The following is a 20,132-nucleotide window of genomic DNA, read 5'->3' as shown; positions in this document are numbered from 1 at the left end:
TCTCAAACTGTGCCCCTCCCGTCTCAGCCTCCCACCTAGTGGGATTCGTTTTTTAAATGTCAGATTTCTATATTTTGTGATTTATTTTGCTTTTGCCAGATTTTAAAAAATGCATTATTTTTATCATTTGCCACTATTTTTAACATTTATGCTTAACCTTGTACTTATAATTGTGTATTTTTTTCCTTAAAAATAGTCCTCAAAAATTATATATCTTAGAGGCTTTATAAAACCTGGATCCAACTGTGGGCCTGACCCTGTATCAGATAAGTAAAACTCTAAGTAGCGCTTACACCAGTCAAATATGGTTATGGGCCAGATTCAGCATCTTTCTCTGCTCATCTCTTCACCCACCCACCTCAGCATCTGTGTATGACAGGTGCCCACTGCTCCTGTGAGCTCACAACCATCCAGCCTTAGAACCAAGATTGGAGCTTGTCAATGTACTAATATAAACTCCAGGAGAACCAGCTGAGTCTACACAGAGCACTGTTGAACCACAGTAATGGTGATAGCGCTGGGCCTGAGGCCTCCAGAATTCACCTTCTCCACAGAAACTATCTATTTATGCAGTACCCCTCCCCAGGAGGGTTATGAACCTCAAAGGTAACAATCTAACCCTGCTCACATCTTGGGCCTTAATTCCCATAACTGTGGTTCTTAGACCTTCTAACCAAAATAAATAAATAAATAAAATAAAAATGACCATGAAAATTTGAGGAATTCTGAGTTGAGTGCATTTTTCTGCCTCGGGGAGTTCTCAGGGCCTCTGCCACTGAGTTCACAGACTAAGAAAACAAAGATAATTCAGGTCCCCAATGCAGGAAGATGCCTCCTGGTACAGGTGACACAGTAGCATTCCCAGGGACAGAAATCCGATGCTCAGGACTTCAAATTCCCAAGAAGGACCTAGCAGCCAATGTTTCCGCTAAAACAGCTAAAGATTCATTGAGACTTTCAAGTCTTTTTAAAATACATACCTTTCTAGACCCTCCTGTTTCTCAGTCTCGGGCCTTATAAGCTGTCTGTAACAATTCAGCTCATTCCTGAGTACTCACTGGAGACCAGTAGGAAGGGCAATTTCCCAGGCTCCAAGCACTCTTCTATACAGGGATTCAAAAGGAGGACATAATGCAGCACTCTCCCTAAAGTTCTCTGACTTTAGAAAGTGTTTTAGGACATTTAAATTCATCTTGAGGAATAACAGTTGCCCTTAAACAGTGACAAGATTTTTTCTAAGGCTTCTGAAAATACTTGTCTTTTCACTCCAAGTATTCTTTTCTTAACAAAATCTCCCTCCATTAGTAGACTGGAATCTGGCTTGTCTTCACTTCCCAATTTTGAAATAGCTAAATAATTCATATCTTTAATTCTAGCACACAATTCTATCTTTTGGGAAAATACAAAAAGTGATTCTCAGGATATATTAAACTTGAGGAAAGAACTCAAATGAATAAAGTTCACTCTATGCCCCAAGAAGTTCCATAGAATACTTGAGTTATGGCAGCAGCACTTCCAATTCTCTCCGTTCTCAGTCAAGGCCCCAAGTCTATTATTACTGAGTAGCTGCAGAATCCTGAACAAACTGTTTCACTCCTCTAAGCTTGAGTTTCCTCATTTAGAAAATAGAATTAGTATCCAGGTGTGGTCACATAAACCTGTAATTCCAGTACTTTCAAAGTTGAGATAGGAGGATCACAGTTTTGAGGCTAGACTTACCAACCTAGCAAAGCCCTTAGCAACCCAGTGAAACCCTGTTTCAAAATAAAAAAGAAAAGAAAATTGGATTGGAGGTGTACCTCACATGTAGAATAGAAGAGGAGGAAGAGGAGGAGGAAGAGAAAGAGGAGGAGGAGAGGAAGAAAGGAAGAAAGGAAGGAAGGAAGGGAAGGGAAGGAAATAAAAATAGAATTATCATGAGGTTTAAATGAGATCATGAATATAAAGTTTTTGGAACAAAGAAGGCAATTTCCTTCATGGGTTATATCTGTTTAAACTTTCTGTGTTTCTAAGTCTTGTTTAAGTTTGTTTATTCCAAATCTCCCAAGACTCCCTGTTGTCTGCAGGGCAGCAGCAACATGCCTTCTGCAGCTGTCTCCCTTTCCCAAATAAAAGTTTATTAGAGCTTTTACAATTTTCCCCACTCATCTCTTTTCATTCTGGCGCCACTTAGTCACTGAAAATTGGAATCGCTTTCACAATTTGTGGAGCTACTTTTTTGGCAGTAATGTGTACATTTCTGACAAAGAATTGCTAGTTCTAGCTTAAAGTTCCACCAGTGCATATATTACATTCCTTCATTTTTTTTTCTAAGTGAAGTTTTACTAATACTGTTCCTGTGGCCTGAGCCCAATTCCTTAAAAATGAACTATATCAGCCAGGTATGATGGCACACACCTGTAATCCCAATACTTGGGAGGCTGAAATAGGAAGGTCTTAGGTTCAAGGCTGGCCTCAGCAACTTAGTGAGGTCCCTCAGCAACCTAGTGAGATCCTATTTCAAAGTAAAATACAAAATAGGGCTGCAGAAGTAGCTCAGAGGTAGAATTTCCTTGGATTCCACCTCCAGTACAAGAAAAAAGAAGAACTATAAGGATAGATTCAAGAAGGAAGTGAAAACAATCTCATAAAGTGGTTATCTAATTGGATAAAGTTTAGTACCACTAGTTATGGTGATGGGTGATGGTCTTCTAACCTGCGGAAAGGTTCTGCCTCAGCTAGATTATTGTACTTATCTGCCCTTGATAAATTTCTGGATTCCCTGATCCCTGGCTTAATAAATAAAATCTCCCTTTGAAATTTGATCATTTCCTGAATGCCAACCAACTATTCTTTCCTTTTAAGCCATTGAATATTTTCTTCACAGAGGAAAAATAACAATGTGTGTTCAGCGATCAGTTGTCCTTCTTGCACAATATTCTCTGATTGCCTTGTTATTTGGGGGGAGGAGGAGGGAGGGCTCCAGGACTGAGGATTAAACCCAAGGCTTTGGCTATGCTAGGCAAGTATTCTGCACTAAATCAAATCCCCAACCCCTGGCACAATATTCTCTGAGGTTACTAAAGCATATCCTGAAGGCCATTTGGAAGTTCACGCCTCACACAGACCCAAAGCCCATGGTTTGGGAGGGAAGGATTCCATACAAAACTCCAGACTGGCCTCAGCTGATGCCACATAGTATTTCCTGGTCATAGCATCTGGTTTAGGGATGAGTCCAAGACTCCATCGGAGCTGGTTCAAGTCACTGAGAATTATATCATGTTAGAGGTAGGTAGGCAGTTCTTCCTACTAGCCTGAATAGGAAGACACGGGATGTATACTTCAAGTTAGAAAGTAAAGACAGAGCACAGTGCCAGCACTATCTTGGATTTCGCTCAACTGAGTCAATGAATTCTTTTCTTTGCAAATTCAAGTTAAACTTATATCATTTGCAACTGATACACATCACTCTGACCAGTAGGAAAACTTGATAACATTAGGTTTTCACAAAAACTCTTCTGAACAAGAACATCTGCCATTTTAAAGTCAAGAGAACTGTATGGTCCTGAGGTTATAGAGCATGGCCAAGATTACACAACTGTTGAGTTACAGAGCCACAACACACACCTGCATCTTCTGAGTCACCACTCTGTCAGCACTGTTACTTTTTTATAGACATTATAAAAACATCCAGCGTGCCCACTCCTGCTGGTCTCGCCTTGCTAGCTCTCTACCCACTATTTGCTAGCTACACCCTACGGGATTCACCTGCTGGTAGACAAGAGAGTTACAGACGTTATTAGGCCACCAAGCCATGGGGGAAAAGATCTGTCTATAATACCTTAAGCTGAGTCTTAAAAGCATAAAGTCTGTAAGTGGCAGTGCACAGTACACCACACATCAATTCTACCCTTACAGCTTCAAGGCTCATCCTCCCATTCTGGAGGGAGCACACCACACAGAACTGAAACTGGGAGCTTCGGTCCCCTCTCTAATGAGACAGTAGGGTGCTAGATCTCTAAGTGAGAAGAAATTATTTATTCCTAGATATTAGCTTTTTTAATTTACTGCCTTTCATTCTGTCATGGCCAAAATTATTTTGTGCATATGTTTCTATTCTTTTTTGACAGAGATAGGTGTGCATCAGAGTCTTAAGTGCTGTTTTTTATTTACTTGGAAATTCTCACATAAAATTCAACTAATCTCAATTCTTCTGAGTATCAAAAGATAAAAGTAATTGCAACATAATCCAGTCTTAGTGCCTGACCTGGAATACTGTCTAACAAAAAATAATAATTGACCATAATCAGAAGAAATGAAGAAACCACTTGCTCAAGTTGAGTGTAAAGACAAAGCCATGGTCTCTTCTGTCTTTCCACATCTTCATTTCCCAATATGACACAGTTAATTAAAATTGTGTATATCTCTACTAAAAATATGAGTTTCCCTTGGCTTTATCCTAAATGGATATTTAGATCATCATCTGCATAGTCATCTACCTCAAAGTTTCATTTGTAAAGTTATTTTTGTTAGGAAATGGATGCTATTTAAGCTGGAACTTGTTCTATTGAATCATAAAGTTGGTCCATAAAGCCAAGATTTAAATAAATTATCATAATGAGTTATGCAAAAGTAGAATACTTTCTTTGTAAATACTAAAACAAAATAACAGGAACAGAATGAAAACATTAGTAAAAATCATTAGTCTTCACATTTATTTTTCAAAATGATGTACAATGTTGAATATGTATGCTTTTCCAGGTTGTTCTAATCCCCTCTGGCAACTATAAAATGACAAACAATAAGAAACAATTTTAACAGCAACTCAAAAGAAATTCTTTTCCAGACACTTATTACAGCTGTATTTCTCCTGCCTTTACTAAAATACTTAGCTTGAAAACTACACTGCGATTTACTGTTCTAATTGATGCATATTTTTATCTCTCTGTGCTGTTGCTTTCTGTCAACACTTTACTACAGAGAGAAAACAGAGACCAAAACAGAGACCAAAACAGTGAGGAGTTTAAACATAAAACAGCAGGGGAGTTGTTTATTTTTCAAAAGAGAATATTTTGTATATCAGGAATAACCGTCTAGATAAATAAAGAAAAATAATGGATTATCTAACAACACTGATTCTAAAGAAATGTTCCAGTATCAAAAGAAATCGTTATTACTTTTAGGATTTATTAATGGCTGTTAAATTGGTAAGCTATACTATTTGAGGCATAGCAATATTATAGGAAATTATTTTAATAAAGAATATATCCACATGTAAAGTACTTAAGACTCTAATCCTAAAGCTTAAGTGATAGAAAAAATAATTTAAAAATGATGAAAATTTTTAATCACATATATTCAATATCCTAAATCCAAAATTAATTTTGGTAACAGGCTAACATCTTAAGTTTCCCCCATAAGAAGTTTTTTAATATTCTACATATTTCAAAGGTACCTGTAAAATTATAAATTATTAAATTATGCATTTAAAACAACTATTTGGGTGTTTTTAGAATAAGACAGAAGACAAGTTTGAACCCCAGAGCAGCCACCATTCTTTGGTAAATGAAACAATGTAAAACCATAACAAAGTCCTAGTTACATTTTCACACACTGACCCTGAGAAAGGTCGTCTCCCTGGTTCTTCACCCCAGCACATATAATGAGGGAGATAACAACCTACATACATTATGAGGATCAAATTATGCACACATACCCCACATATAGACTGTGACTGTGTAAAGTGTTTCATAAATGTTATCCTCCACCCTTTTTCTTATTTTTTTAAATAGTTTTATTGGTGCCATGTAATTATACATCATAGTGAGCTACAAAGTGCTACAAACATACATGCACATAGCACCTGGTGCACCCTCTCCCTTCTTAGCTGTAATATTGATGCCTCCTTCTCAATCTTTAGAATGGTGAATCTGTCTCCCAAAGTCCATTTCACTTTTCTAAATTTTAATTTGGAGAACATACTAACATCCTTTCTTTCAAGTAGCAAGTGCGACACATGTACCATTTCACAGTATTTTTAAATATAAATATAAATGCTTTCAGAAATATCTTTCATCAGCAACTTTTTATAACACGCCTACAATCCCTTCAATAGCCCTTAGAGCCAGATGTGTTTTGGAACTGAGAAACTGTTTAATTTTAGAAAGGTAGCAATGTGCATATATTATATGTTCCTTAATGCCCCTGGCACAAGGAAGAATAACAACTTATATCAAATATACTAATATTCCTATACCAGATGAAAGTTATGCTAAGTGGGATAAATAAAGATTACAAACAGTAAAATGTAGTAGAATTCTCAAGATATTCCCCAAGATTACCATTTTCACTTATACAATCAAACACCAGTCTAGGTACTGTCCCCAATAAACTTCACACACAAAATTAAGGTAACTAAATAACTGGCCTTGAAATAGGAAGATTATCCTGGACTGTATGGTGGGCCCAATGTAAGCACATGTCCATAAAAGCAAAAAAGAAAGGCAGAAGAGTTCATGGAAGAAACATCATGGCAGAGGATGGCAGAAGAGATATGTGGCAGAAGAGGAGGACTTTGACAGAGTCAAAGCCTTACAGAGACTTAGCCAGCCCAGACTGTTGCCTTTCAGGATGGAGGAAGGACACCACCAGTACAGGCAGCCTACAGAAAAACAATCCCTTGCCAACAGTCAAGGACATGAATTGTGCCAACAACCTCAAAACACCAGGAAGTGGATTCTTCTCCTACAGAGCCTCTAGAAAAGAGCACGGCCCAGTCAACACCTTGATTTAGGCCAGTGAAACTCTAAATAGAGGGTGCAGATCAGCTACCCTGCACCAGGCTTCTTCTAACCCATGGACACTGTGAAACCATAAATGTGTGCTGGTTTAAGTGGCTGACTTTAAGAGCAGTAAAACAGAACTAAAGCATGTGTAGTCCAATGAGGCTTTTAATGCCTAATGAGTTGCTTCAAATTTACAAAACTAATGAGTTGCTTCAAATTTACAAAACTAATGAGTTGCTTCAAATTTACAAATTTCTGCTTTCAGAGCTTCAGCGGTTTCAGAACTGTAGAGATTCAGACCATTTATCTGCTATTTAAATATGCTCAGTAAATTTACCAAGCTAATAAGTACTAGTAAAGCTTCAGAACTTTCAATAAAATCTTGTTGGATATGCTTTTTTTTTTTCTTGGATAGCTTTTTAAAAAAGACAAACAAAAGGTCCAATAGAAATCTCAATACATAACACCCTTTGAAACCAAAAATTTCAAAGCCACCCAGTCCCTTCAAGACAGCTGAGCTCACAGCACTCCTTTAAAGGAAAATGCTTCTGTTAACAAATAATAATGAAAACAGCTACTGAGCATCTCTCTGTGAGGCAGTACTCTAGGTTTTTCATTTGTTTTTCAACCATGAAATCTGACCACTAAGTCAACTGTCACCACAGTCCACACATACTTGTAATCCCAGTACTTGAGAAGCAGAGACAGGAGGATCATAGGTTTGAAGTCAGCCTCAGCGACCTAGTGAGCCCTTGTTTCAAAATAAAATAAACAAATAAACAAATAAATAAGGCTGGGGGTATATCTCTGAGGTAGAATGTCCATGGGTTCAATACCTAGTACCATCAAGAAAAAAAACAATAAACTAATGACTACCTTATAAAACAAGTACGGTTACCAGCCCCGTTTTAAAAGTGGAGAAATCAAGGCACTAGGCAGTTAACTAACTTGCCCAAGGTTATACAGATAATAATTGATATAAATTTTAAATACAGAAAAACTAGCTATAAAATCTATGCTGTTAACCACTTAGATACATTATCTCTCTATTGGTTATGAGTATCATTTAACCAAAATCTACAATTGGTACAAATACTAGGTACCTGTGATCCCAGAATTTATGTCCTAATTTTTTTTCTATAAAAATCACATTGTGATGCTACATGAACCAGAAGCATTTCCTTCAGTGTTGAAGACTGAATGTTTGTGTCACAGACTAAATATCTATGTCACCCACAAATTCGTACACTGAAATACCAACTTTTATCTTTCTTTTTTTCCTTTTCTTTTTCTTTTTTCTGGAGATTGAACCCAGTAGCATTGTACTTCTGAGCTATACTCCCAGCTCTTTTTGTTTTTTCATTCTGAAACAGGGTCTTGCTAAACTACTGCTTACTGGCCTTGAACCTGGCATCCTTCCGTCTCCAAGCACTAGAATTACAAGGATGTGTCATTGTGCCCAGCCTGAAATCCCAACTTTCAATGCAATGGTCTGAGGAGGTGGGACCTTCTGATATGATTAGGTCATGAGAGTGGAGCGGAATTAGTGCCCTTATAAGGACAGATACAAGTACAAGGGAGTTACTTTTTTTTTTTTTTTGGTGGTACTGGGAATGGAACCCTTCTACCTCTGCGATACACTCCCAGATCTATTTCTTATACTTTACTTGGAAACAGGGTCTCTTAAGTCAGCGCGGCTGGCTTCGAACTTGCGCGATCCTCCTGTCTCCGCCTCCCAAGCATGGGGATTACAAGTGTGCGCCACCATGCTCGGGGGAGCTCCTTTTTCTCTGTGCTCTGTGAGAAGACAGAAGGACTGTCACCTGAAAGCCAGGAAGAGGCCCTCACCAAAAACTAAACCAGCCTGCACCCTGATGTTGGATTCACTTGGAACTGTGAGGAATTTCTTTCCATTGTGTAAGCCATGCATCTATGCTATTTTCGCTATGACAGCCAAAATCAACTAAGACATCCAGAAAACACAGTACATTAGCTAGCCAACCAGCACAATCTGCTGCCCAGAGTCTCCTGCTGAGTTACCTCACCTCTTCTATTATGAATGTCCGGAAATTTGTGCTTAGTGTTCACTCTAAAATCTCGAATAACCTGTGCTAGGGCCATGCCACCATTATTCCAACCAAGTGGCTGGTCTACCATTTTCCAGATCAAGAGTGCAAAAGCTCAGGTTTTCAGAGGAAGCTGCGGAAGGCCCTCTAGGAATAGTCTTTGATCTAATTCATAATGGCCAAACATTTTTTAACAAGTCATGGTTTTTAACAGTATTTATCCAGAGGATATTATTTTTATTAGAATATGAGTGAAAGAGTTTTTAATTACTGGAAATTTTTTAAAAGTTCCTAGTAAAATAAATAGAAGGAAATGAATGAAATATAGGTACAGGGTTGAGTTGCAGACTACATCAATATAGTGAGAAGAAACTATAACAAGTGAATGTAAGGAGGAAAACCCACTAAACCTGTGGTTCCCAAACTTGACTGTAAGTCAGACTCACCCAGAAGACTTGTTAAAACAGTTTCCTGGGTCCTGCACATCAAAGTTTCTGATTCAATAGACCTGGTTATAGACCTTCAATGTATATTTCTTTCTTTTTTTTTTTTAATTTCAAAACAGTCTCGCTAGTTTGTGGAGAGACTCATTACTTGCTGAGGTTTTCCTCAAACCTCAATCCTATCTCAACCTCCCTAGGACTGAGATTACAAGCATGCACCACCATGCCTGGCTTTTGACTATATATTTCTTCTTTTTTTTTTTTTTTTTGGTGGTGGTACTGGGGATGGAACCCTTCATCCTCCGGGCTACACTCCCAGACCTATTTTATATTTTTTAATTTGGAAATAGGGTCTCTTAAGCCAGCGCGGCTGGCTTCGAACCTGCGCGATCCTCCTGTCTCCGACTCCCAAGCGCAGGGATTACAAGCGTGTGCCACCATTCCCAGCTTGACTATATATTTCTTTTTTTTTTTTTTAACAATTTTTTTATTGAACATAAATAGTATACATTTACACTATATTTGGTGCCCTCTCCCCCCCCCTGCCCCCATTTTCCCTTCCCCCCTCCCTCCAATGGTTGTCCAGGTTAACCATATCTTATTCATAATTTTACACATGTTCAAGTGTAGACCCTTATTAATCAAGACCGGCCTTCCTCCTCTCCTATCTTACCATCTAAACTTAGCTAGTATTTCCCCTTCAATATCTGGAGGCCCACTGGTATGCTTTGTGTTTCCTAGTTTGGGCATATTAGAGGAAACATATGTATCTTCTTCTTCTGTGCTTGGCTGATCTCACTTAACATTATGTTCTCCAGGGCTTTCCATCTTCTTTCAAATGATATAATTTTGTTCTTCTTTATGGCTGAATAGAATTCCATTGTGTGTATTTCCCACAGTTTTGCTATCCATTCATCTGTTGATGGTGATCTGGGTTGGTTCCATATTTTGGCTATTACAAATTGTGCTGCTATGAACATAGGTATGCATATGTTGCTGTAGTTCTCTGAATTCAACCCCTTTGGAAAGATACCCAGGAGTGGTATAGCTGGATCATATGGTGGATCTATTCCCACCTTTCTTAGGAATCTCCACAAAGATCTCCATAGTGGTTGAACTAGTTTGCATTCCCACCAACAGTGTAAAAGAGTTCCTCTTTCCCCACATCCTCGCCAGCATTTGTTATTTGATTTTTTTATGCTTGCTACTCTGACTGGGGTTAGATGGAATCTCAGTGTAGTTTTGATTTGCATCTCCCTGATGGCCAGTGATGAAGAACATCTTTTCATGTATCTATTAGCCCTTTGTATCTCTTCTTTTGTGAAGTGTCTATTTAGTTCATTTGCCCATTTCTTGATTGGGTTGTTTGTTTTGCTAGTGTAGAGTCTTTTGAGCTCTTTGTATACTCTGGATATTAGCCCCCTATCAGAATGGTGGCTGGTAAAGATCCTTTCCCATTCTGTAGGCTTCCTCTTTAGGTTATTGATAGTTTCCTTTGATGAGAAGAAACTTTTTAGTTTGATGTTATCCCACTTGTTTATTCTTGCTTTAATTTCCTGAGCTTTGGAGGTTTTGTTGAGAAAGTTACTGCCTGTGCCAATATGTTGTAGTGTTGAACCTATGCTCTCCTCTACTAGCTTCACAGTCTCAGGTCTAATTTCTAAGTCTTTGATCCATCTTGAGTTGATTCCTGTGTTTGGTGAGATATAGGGGTTTAGATTCATCTTTTTACAAATGGTTAGCCAGTTCTCCCAACACCACTTGTTGAAAAGGCTGTCTTTTCTCCAGCGTATGTGTTTGGCCCCTTTGTCAAAGATTAATTGACTAAAGATGTGTGGGTTTGTTTCTGTGTCTTCTATTCTAATCCACTGGTCAGTATATCTGTTTTTGTGCCAGTACCATGCTGTTTTTACTACTATTGCTCTATAGTATAGTTTGAAGTCTGGGATTGTAATGCCTCCTGCGTGTTTCTTGTTATTGAGGATTGCTTTGGCTATTCTAGGTCTTTTCTTTCTCCATATGAAATTCATGATTGATTTTTCTAGGTCTCTGAAGAATGCCACTGGTATTTTAATGGGAATTGCATTGAACCTATAGATCAGTTTTGGCAGAATGGCCATTTTGATGATATTTATTCTGCCTATCCATGAGCACGGGAGATCTTTCCATCTTCCAAGGTCTTCCTCAATTTCTTTCTTTAATGTTTTATAGTTTTTGTTGTAGAGGTCTTTTACATCTTGGGTTAGGTTTATTCCTAGGTATTTTATTGGTTTTGAGGTTACAGTGAATGGAATTGTTGTTTTTATTTCTTTCATTGTGGATTCGTTGTTGGCATAAAGAAAAGCCACTGATTTCTTTAGGTTGATTTTATAACCTGCGACTTTGCTGAATTTGTCAATCAGGTCCAGAAGTCTTTTGGTTGAGTTCTTTGGGTCTTCCAGATAGAGGATCATGTCATCTGCGAATAAGGATAATTTTAATTCCTCTCTTCCTATGTGAATTCCTTTGATTTCCTTCTCTTGTCTGATTGCTGCAGCAAGAGTCTCAAGGACTATGTTGAAAAGGAGTGGTGATAGTGGGCATCCTTGTCTTGTTCCTGACTGTAGCGGAAATTCTTGCAGTTTTTTCCCATTCAATATAATGTTGGCTTTGGGTTTGCAGTATATTGCCTTAATGATGTTGAGGTACTTTCCTTCTATCTCAATTTTTTGCAGTGTTTTTAACATAAATGGGTGTTGGATTTTGTCGAATGCTTTTTCAGCATCTATTGCTATGATGATGTGGTTTTTGTTCTTGATTCTATTTATGTGGTAAATAACATGTATTGATTTGCGTATGTTGAACCAGCCTTGTTTTTCTGGGATGAAACCGACTTGGTCATGATGTATTATTCTCTTGATATAGTTTTGAATGCGTATAGCTAGTATTTTGTTTAGAATTTTTGCATCTATGTTCAAAGGATATTGGTCTGTAATTTTCCTTTCTTGAAGTATCTTTATTTGGTTTGGGGATTAATGTGATACTGGCCTCATAGAAGGAATTTGGGAGAGTTCCATCTCTTTCAATTTCCCGGAACACGTTATGCAGTATTGGTATTAGTTGTTCACTGAAGGTTTTGTAGAATTCAGCTGGGAACCCATCTGGGCCTGGGCTTTTCTTTGGTGGAAGAATTTTTATTGCCATTTCTATTTCTTTGGTTGTTATTGGTTGGTTTAGGCTTGCTATGTCCTCTTGGCTAAGTGTAGGAAGGTTAACTGTGCTTAGAAATCTATCAATTTCTTCCAGGTTTTCAAGTCTATTGGAGTATAAATTTTTAAAGTAGTTTCTGATAATATTTTGAATTTCTTCACTATCTGTGGTGATATCTCCTTTTTCATTTCTAATTTTGATAATTTGAGTTGATTCTCTTTTTCTTTTGATTAGGTTGGCCAGGGGTTTATCAATTCTATTAATCTTTTCAAAGAACCAACTTTTTGTTTTATTGATTCTCTGAATTGTTTTTTTGTTCTCTATTTCATTTATTTCTGCTCTAATTTTGATGATTTCTTGCCTTCTGCTGGCTTTGGGAGTAGACTGTTGCAGAATTTCTAGATCCTTGAGTTGTGTCATTAGGTTCTTTACTTGGTGGTTCTCCGTCCTTTTTATGTGGGCACTCAATGCAATAAACTTTCCTCTTAGTACTGCCTTCATGGTGTCCCATAGGTTTTGGTAGGTTGTGTCTCTGTTTTCGTTTGTTTCCATAAATTTCTTTATTTCTTCCCTAATTTCTGCTCTTACCCATTCGTCATTCAATAGAGTATCATTCATTCTCCATGAATTTGAATACTTTCTTTCAAGTTTCCTGTTGTTGATTTCTACTTTTATTCCGTTGTGATCTGAAAAGATGCAAGGAATTATATTACATTTTTTGAATTTGCTGGTATTTTCTTTGTGTCCCAGGATGTGATCAATTTTGGAGAAGGTTCCATGGGCTGCTGAGAAGAAAGTGTATTCTGTAGTTCCTGGTTGAAATACTCTGAAAATGTCTATTAGGTCCATTTGGTTTATGGTTTCCTTTAGTTCTAACACGTCTTTACTCAACTTTTGCCTTGAAGATCGGTCCAGTGGTGTGAGAGGCGTATTAAAGTCTCCCAGAATTATTGTATTTGGGTCTACTTGGGATCTTATGTCCAGAAGGGTTTGTTTTACAAATGTGGTTGCACCCATATTTGGGGCATAAATATTTACTATCATTATATCTTCTTGGTATATTGTTCCTTTTAGTAAAAGGAGGTGCCCTGATTTGTCTCTTTTGATGTGTTTTAAAGTCTGTTTTGTTGGATATTAGGGTTGCTACCCCTGCTCTTTTTTGGTCACTGGTGGCATGGTATATCTTTTTCCATCCTTTCACCTTCAGCCTGTGAATGTCTTTGGCTGTGAGGTGTGTTTCTTGCAGACAGCATATATTTGGATTATGTTTCCTAATCCACATTGCCAGTCTATGTCTTTTGATTGGTGAGTTAAGTCCTTTGACATTAAGAGATATTATTGAAATATGATTTTTGTTTTCTGCCATTTTGTGTTCTGTCTACTCTTGGGTGGTGTGATCTTTCTTCTTTACTTAAGTGGCCCACTTATTAACTTCCTCTCTTCTCTGATTCTGAAGTCTGCTTCTTTTTTCTTCCTTATGGTTTATTTCTTTAAGAATTTTCTCTAGTGTTGGCTTTGAATTCATGAATTTTTTGAGATTCTGTTTATCGTGAAAGACTTTGGATTCGCCATTGATCTTGAATAGTAGTTTTGCTGGATAGATTAATCTGGGCTGGAAGTTATTTTCTTCCAGGGTCTGAATCACGTCGTACCAGTCTCTCCTAGCATTCCTAACCTGGGTTGTATAGTCTGGGGTGATTCTTATTGTTTTGCCTCTATATGTTACCCGACCTTTTGTTCTCGCTGCTTTTAAGATTCCTTCCTTAGCCTCTATATTGGTCATCTTGGTTATTATGTGGCGTGGAGTGGTCATTCTTTGGTTTTGTCTCAGTGGAGTTCTGTATGCCTCCTGGATTTGAAGATCGAAGTCTCTTTCCATATTTGGAAAATTCTCTGAGATTATTTCCTTGAAGATATTACAGATGCCCTTGGTCTGTACCTCTATCCCTTCCTCAATGCCTATTATCCGTAAATTAGGGCGCTTCATATTATCCCATAATTGCTGGATGTTTAGGTTTTGTTGCTGTAAAGATTTCTGTATATCGCTGACTGTGTTTTCGGTTTGGGATGTACTCTCTTCTAATATTGATATTCTGTTTTCCATTTCATCTAATCTTCCAGAGTTTCTTTCAATTGCTGTCTTCATTTCACTTATTGCCTCTTTCATTTCATTCCAGACCTCTTTCTGATTCTTTTTTAGTGTTTCTAATTCACCTCTAACCTCCTCTATACTTGATCTGAATCCTTTCATCATATTGAACAACAAGATTCTGAACTCCCCTTCTTGCATTTCTAGTAGGTCAGTATTCGTGATTTCTGCTGTCTCTTCATAATTCCTCGTTCTCATATTTGTAGCGTTCTCTGTCCTATTTTTCTGGTTTCTACCCATCGTTCGTGAGTATTATGCTTAGTCAAATCTTAATATTAGGAGTTGGGGTATCGGCTAGTCAGCAGAGCCTTTCCAGTGTTGAGGGTGGGTGATGTGGGAGGAGCTGGGGTGATTGGTAAAGGAGTCAGATTAGGTAGAGGATATGTTTAGGTTGAGAAAGTCTTTAAGTATGGTAAGGTGAAATCTTGCTAGGAATGAGAGAGAGTTAACTACTAGGACTCTTGTCATTCGTGGAGTAATTATGGATGTAAGAAATACGTAGGGTATTAGACCAGGAGGTATATTATGTGGAAAAGTTTTGGGGGAGAAAAGTATGTAGGGTTAGTGTGGGAAGGTTTGTAAATAGGGGTGATGGAAGGAGCAGACAGACTTATAATAATAGACTTAAAAGAATAGAAAAAAAAATCCACACAAGGTACCAAGACTATTATGTAATCCAAGAAAAAGGGAGGAAAACCAATCAAAGGAGGAGAATGAAAATAAAGGAAGGAAAGCGGAAGAAAGAGGAAAAAAGAACAAGAATAAAATAAAAGGAACTAGCAGCTGTGTGAAATAAAAAAATAAGGCAAACAATCCAATATATATATATATATATATATATATATATAAAAACAACATGTGAAAGTAAGAGAAGTGTGGGTTAAAAGAAAAAAAAAATAAAACAGCAATAACCATACCAAAACAAAAGCACTGTAAAAGCAAAATAAAACAAAACATCCACATTAAAAGTAAAATAAACAGTCCTCCTTATTTACGCATATGGGATCAGGTCTATATAGTATGTGCTATCTGATTGCTTTGGTAACTTTCAGGATACCATCCAATGTCTCTTAGTTTTCTTTGTACTCTATTTTTTATCTACTTAGGTCACTCTGGGTGTTTGGACACCTTGTCTCCTTTAGCTGCTTTAGGTTTATGTGTCCGGATGTCTGGTTTCACTTTTATTTGATTCTGTACAATTCACAGGTTCTGCGAAATTCTAACCTGTGGTCAGTACCTCTGCACTTACCACCCTAGGCTCCAACCTGTGCTTCCCTACAACATGGGTGGAGAATGACCAAGGTATAATTAGAACCTCCCCCTGAGGTCCTGTGCAGATATTGTGGCCCTCTGGAGTTTCCTGTGTCTCTGGAAATTCCAGCTGGGTTAGCCGGTGTGGTCCCAAGATGTACCCTGGGCAAATGGATGCTGGTTCCTGGATGCCCACGCTTGCTGCCAGAGCTCTGCCTATTCCAAGAGTGCAGGCTGGGTGTGCTGCTTTTACTGGACCCAGGAGTGAGTGGATGCAGCTGTCTGTTGCTGCTGGTATGCTCTTCCAAGGTGTATTGAGCTGAGTTCTCGCTTAGAACTAAGCATCTGGCTACCAGGAGAGTAGGAACACCTAGCGGTGGGCCAGGAGTGCAGGATAGGTGCTCAAGGATCCAGTGTGTGGTGCCCAGTAATGGTCTCTGCCTCCCGCGGGATGTAGAAACTGGGGGTGCCCCAAGGAGATTTCTGATTTCTGGTTTACACAGGGCTTTCGCAGCCTGGAAGGCCGTCTCTGGCAAGGTGGCGGGGGCGGGGGGGGGGGGCGAGACACACAGGAAGGCTCCAATTTAGTGAGAGAGTGGCCCAGGCACTGACTGCTAGCAGGGGACGGGGCGCAGGCAAGGTGCGCAGAGGAGAGTGCTCGGGTCTGAGGCTTGGGCGTGCTGGGGGGGTCTGCACTTCCCTGGGCGCCCGCAGGTACCTGTCTTCCTTGGTTCAGGATTCGTGGGAGTCTCTATGCTGTTGTGGTCCAGTCGCTGGTGAACACACAGAATTCTGACGGTGGGTGCTGCTCGCTGTTTTCAGTCCTGGATTATCTTGCTGCGGGACTATCGGGACTATCGGGCAGGCAGCTCCGCGGGCCCGCGAAAGCAGCCCGCCGCTGAACAGTGTTCAGATCCGATTGTATCTGCAGCTGGTCTGGTGTCCGATCTATGTTCTTCTTCTTCTTCAAGTTCAGAGTTCCCCCGAGGTACCAGGATTTGATTTGGTTCCTGGTATGTATTTATTTTGTTGATTAAGACACAGCTTTCTAAGTATTTGAACTTTATTTGCTTCAGCTACTGAGGAGTGCTGTGTCCCTCAGTCGCCATTTTGGGAAAAAAAAAAAAAAACTGACTATATATTTCTAAGTTTCCCAAATTATCACGGTTGGTCTGGGGATCACTCTGGGAAGCCACTGTACTAGTTTGTCTGGTGCGAGGCCCAGGCACTGGTAATTTTCTAAATTCCAAAGGTAACTGTAATATGCTGCCCTGGTGGAGACCACTGGACTGTGAAAACAGTTAACAAGGAAGATAACAGTGCAAACTATTCGGCTAGAATAACTTGTCACAAAAGGTAAATGTTCTTGAAAGAGTAGGTTTGCAGCTACCTCATAGCCCATGAGAAGAATCCTTTTGTATATCAAAAAGAAAAACCTTCTGGACATGGCCCAATAGCAATCAATAGCACACATGGGGGGAAATATCTAGCCACTTCACCCTAGCTCTGTCATGCCCAAGATCATTTCTGCAGAGGGAAGGAAAGATCAACATCTGTTATTTCTCTCAAATCCTCTTGTATAGCCATGTGTTACTAGTTATAAAAGACATTCAAAAAAAAATTGGTAGAAGGGCTGTTCCAAATCATTTTACCATGTTAGTTTTAAAGAAAATAATATGATAAACTTTAGAAAGTTTGTGTGATTGTTCATTTTAAATACAAAGTACAAGCTGGGCATAGTGGTGCACATCTATAACCCCAGTACTTGGGAAGCTGAGAAAGAAGGATCACAGGTTCAAGGCCAGCCTCAGCCACTTCATAACATGTCTTCATGACACCTATAACAACTTAGCCAGTATCAAAACAAAAAATAAAACAAAAATGGCTGAGGGTGTAGCTTGGAGGTAGAATGCCCTTGGGCTCAATTACCAGTACCACCCCCCCAAAAAATATATATATATATATGTATATATCGAAGTGAGAATTGGGACTTTCTGTCTTTCTGTGTCTCTGTCAAATTCTACTGCCTGTTATACTCTTATCTATGAAGCTTCAGCAGCACATTCAGAGTGAGAAAACACACAGAAAAAGAGCATTTTAAAAAGAAAAGATATAAATTAGACTCATATAGGCTCAGAAAGGCTCAGTAATGAAGGAAGAATAGCTCAAGTGACAACAAGGATGCAAGATCTCCACAGAAGAACTGTGGCAGAAGAATGATAACCATTTTCACAATTGCATAAGAGACTTCAATTAATACAAACTATGAAATAATTTTTAGAAAAAGAAGGAATTTTTTATGTTGTAACATAATGTTCTCTGTAATCTTTCAGAGAAGTCTGATGTAAATATGAGTTCATGGGCTCAAATCCTTCTTTGAGTAGGCCTAGTTTTGTTTATATTATGATTTTTTACAGTGAAATTTAAGAGCTCTCACAGTGCTCAAAAGCCTGCCCTGTACTCCTACTTGTCCTAAAATACCTCCATTAGAGTCAATCCTTTGAGTTACCCCCAAAAAGCAAGAACATCTCTATAAAGTCACATTCATGGATTAAAAAAAAAGGGGCTAGAACCAGCCAGTGCCACCATCATGGATGAATTTATGAGAGAACAGATGTGTTTTAATCAGCTTTTTCATCACTATGACCAAAATACCTGACTAACACAAGTTAGAGGAAGAAAGGTTTATTTAGGTCTCATGATTTCAGAAGTTTTAGAGGTTAGTCCCTCATCAGTGGCTCACAGCAGTAGAATTTCTTGGCAGCAGGGACATAGGAAAAGCAGGCTCATCTCTTGGTGTTGACAGTAGAGAGGAAGCAGCCAAGGACAGATACAGTCCCTGGCCACAACTCTGGGGTTTCACCCTCCCAACCAAGTGTGCCTCTGAACCTGGCAGCACTCTCTAACACATGAGTTTCTGGTGTGGGGAGGGCATTTTAAATTGAAACCATAACAAGGTGATAGTAGACTCATTGTTCCTGAGTGACCACCCCAAACAGCAGGGGCAGGAAAGGCTGTACATGCCAGGTACGGTAATAGAGGGGCTGAGCATGGGCTAGAATAGCTTGAGGCATACTGACCTACCCACAGAGAAAGCTCATGCAGCAGAGAGCTGAATTTCACAGTGTGCCCAGAACTATCCTCGGGCAACCTGATATTCAGTATTTCTAATCTGATTATTTCGACTATTTATAGCAAGTTACTAAAATGAGAAAATTGCAAAGCAAGTTATTATAGGATCTCAGTGGACATGAATAAGAAGATGTACATGGATCATCAATGATTAGAATTTAATAATAAAAATCCCCAGGTTTTTACTGTTATGTGACTCATTATTTTTAATAAAAGGAGCTCCTCTTAGATCAAGTATAAAAAGATGTATATTTAGTACATCAAGAGTTCTCATTTCAACCAGTCTGTGGCATGAACTCAGCAGTATTACAATAGCACTCAAGTCCATTCATTCTTTGAAGGTCACCTTTATCCAAAATTCTCTTTGTCCGACCTTGCTGGCTCTCTCTCTCTCTACAATGACCACTCCATACTCCACAGCTATAGAACCCTGACTGACTAAAGACTCTCTCTTTCTCCCAGATGACTCAGGGAAAGGTGACCTTACCCCAGCTCCACTGTAATCTCAATTAGGAACAACTAATCACAGAGGTAACTTTTCCTTTACCAAAGGTTGCATTAGGAAGAGGACTGACTCCATTCTGGCTAACAAGATTTTACTAGTTTTGATTAAAATTTTTTTCTGGTCCCTGCAGTGAGACAGAGAAAGACTTGGCCTTTATGTCTTTCCTGGGTACCAAAATGGCAAAAGAGCATACATGAGTCACACTTGGGTTTGCCCAGCCTCTGGATTTATGGTTATATGAGGTAAAGAATCTCCTTTGGATAAAGAGTACCCCTGGGTTCAATCCCCAGTGCCACACACAGGGAAAAGAAAAAAAAAAATAGGACCCTTATTAAATAGTTCAAAACATATTAAGTATTTGTTTTAGTGATTAGTCAAACTTCTACACTACTATTAAATTATTATTCTGGAAATACTACTTAAAGATTCACTCATTTCAAAACATCCATCGTTGCCCCGGGCGTGGTGGTGCACGCTTGTAATCCCCGCGCTTGGGAGGCGGAGACAGGAGGATTGTGCAGGTTCGAAGCCAGCCGCGCTGGCTTAAGAGCCCCTGTTTCAAAAAATATAAAATAAAGCTGGGCGTGGTGGCGCACGCTTGTAATCCTAGCATTTGGGAGGCTGAGACCGGAT

General features: G+C 38.9%; 1 protein-coding gene across 15 annotated transcripts in view; it reads right to left on the bottom strand.

Moving 5' to 3' along the window:
* The window catches only part of ADAM22 (ADAM metallopeptidase domain 22), a gene marked incomplete at both ends in the record, with an annotated part of 237,120 nt that overhangs the window by 162,119 nt on the left and 54,869 nt on the right, over positions 1-20,132 (bottom strand). The window lies entirely within an intron of this gene.

This window comes from Muscardinus avellanarius (assembly GCF_963383645.1).
Source record: "Muscardinus avellanarius genome assembly, chromosome: 9".
In the NCBI taxonomy this organism is placed as follows: domain Eukaryota; kingdom Metazoa; phylum Chordata; class Mammalia; order Rodentia; family Gliridae; genus Muscardinus; species Muscardinus avellanarius.
Note: the sequence above shows the minus strand (reverse complement) of the source record. Positions and strands in the feature narration are given on the sequence as shown.